This window comes from Mesitornis unicolor, unplaced genomic scaffold (genome assembly GCF_000695765.1).
Source record: "Mesitornis unicolor isolate BGI_N332 unplaced genomic scaffold, ASM69576v1 scaffold38719, whole genome shotgun sequence".
Lineage (NCBI taxonomy): Eukaryota > Metazoa > Chordata > Aves > Mesitornithiformes > Mesitornithidae > Mesitornis > Mesitornis unicolor.
This window is the reverse complement of record NW_010210002.1, coordinates 7,440-9,871: the sequence shown is the minus strand read 5'-3', so window position 1 is coordinate 9,871 and position 2,432 is coordinate 7,440.

Here is a 2,432-nt window from a genome sequence, read left to right as displayed (position 1 = left end):
CACTCTGCTGAAAAGCATATGCATCTGGTTAATTTTGTCAGAAGAGTCTATATGAAGCTACTCAATTTCTGTGAACATTCTTAACTGCCAAATCCTTCTAAAGAAACTTTAAAATGGACACACAGAGATAGCCTCTGTAACCAAGGAACTTGTCTGCATGCCAAGGCCTTTGGCCAGAGATGATCTCTGTGGTATGACATTTAATGCTGCAAACTGGTGGGCACTTATTTTGTACATTCATCAACATTCTGGCCATAGGAAAAATGAAAATCACAAATCCATAATACACATTGTTTGTTTACCTGGTAAGCTGAGGAAACTCGTGCTCCTGCAGTGAGTTGCATCTGCCTGAGGATGAATGAAATACAGCCCCTAGGAAGGAAGGGGCTGTGCGGGGCAGCATGGGTGCTGTTAGGTTTCTGCTGGCATTTAGTGCACTGCAGAGGACTGCACTAGATTGTATCTGATTTGCAGACTGCAGCAAGTCTTTTATCAAAGGCAGGCATGCTCTTTCATAATATCAAGAAGTACTACATTCTCCGTATTCATGAGAGGGCATAAGAGATGGAAGGGGAAAATAGCCAGCAATAACCTTTGACTGACAAACCTCAGCACATGCTGACCTGCTGCAGAATGGCTTGTTAAATAGGGAGATAATTAAGAAACTCTCTGTTGAACAAAATTTGCTCCAGAAAATCTCTTTTCCATTGTCAAGGGACCATCACAATAATTTTCAACTACAGCAAATGAATGCAAGCTCAGGTCCTTTAAAATGAAGCCCTAGGCACATAACAAGGTTATTTCTCAGGATTCTCAAGACATTATTCTGTAGGTCACATTGCAGCCAGTGCTTAACTTCAGGCACTTGAATTCAAAGAAAGAACTTATGCCCAGAAACATAATAGACTACAATAATTCCTGGTGTGTCTTGTACAGTGCCAAACACACAAATAATATATGACAGTAATGGTTTAATTCTCTTCAAGCTATTGGAGGCAGATCAGAAATGAATTTTGTCCCATTACTTGAAAGAGAAAAAGAAAGTGTTGAATGCTTTGAATTATTTAAAGCCAACTCTGTCTTTCCTCTTGAGGTTTAGGGCATGCTTTTCGCTGGATCAATAGGGTGTTTTTTTCAAATAAAAATGGAGCAATTATAACTTACACTATCACTCCATCACCATATTTCCCAGGTCCAGCATCACTCAAGAGTGAGATGCTCTTGGATGATGTGCATCCTAGTATTCTTTATGGTCTGAGTTATGCTAAAGGGAGGAGGTTGCTATTTGCAACCACACATTAAACATCTGTGTTAGCAATTTCCTTCCCATTTAGCCCCCTGTTCTCTCACATGCTCAGGTTCTGCTGAGTTTAGCAGAAAGTGGCTTGACAAGGAGCCCATTATGCATGGTTCCAGTATTTTCTGATTCATTCCATTTTGGCCATGGTCCCAGGGATGCCAAAGCACCTCTAAACTCAACCAGGTAGTAACAGTCAATGAAAGAGGATAGAAAATAACACACCCCAATCAGGCCATCTGCTGACTTTGCCTTTCTTGATGCATGAAGGGTGCTGATGACAGAAGATTTGGCTTTTCCTCTGCTGGAGATTTTCTTATAGCAGGGGAACTTTGCTCTTTTTTGCAATGGGAGAGGCACAGGTTACTAATTCATACAGGCTTACAGGCAGTGTGAGAAAGAGAAATCTTACCACAGTCACAGGGAAAACAGATGAAGTAAGATTACATGAAAGAGCTGGAAAAGTCTGACACAAGTTGGGTAGGAGTGAGAAAAGAGGAAAATGGCCACTCACTCACAGAATATAGATTTTTGGTTTTCAGTTGAGAGCTTTCCAGCTCTTGGCTAGAAGACAAAAACCTATGTTTTGTTGCAGCGGGAACTTTCAGACACCAGGTCATAAATGGGTGATGATGGCAGGAGAAATTAATCAGTTAGAAATGCATCATTCATTCACTCCACATGCATGGACCAACATTCCCCATGTCAACATAACAGACACAGCAGCAATTAGGAGAATGTGGAATTTTCAAAGGTTACTATCCAGAGGTTGTGGCAAGTTGTGGCTACTCCCAAACAGTTCCCTATTCACTATTACTCTTTAGGTAAAGCTGTAGTGCTGCTCTTGGAGGAGCAGAGGGAAGGAGGGGACAAGACTGGGAAAATATCATCTGGAGATGGAAAGAGCTATTGCTACAGTTGACTTTCAGGAACTTACAGGGGCTGGGTTTTTTTGTTTGTTTAACTGTGAAAAATTCAATGTCTGGGACTTCTCTACTTTTTGAAGTCTTTACAGGAAGAACAGGAGGACAGAGTTGTTTCAAGACACCTTTAAATGAGATTGGGCAATTACAAGTGAGAAAAGCAAAGAAGCATGACCAGTAATAGAAGTGACAGCATAGTAGAACCAGCAAAC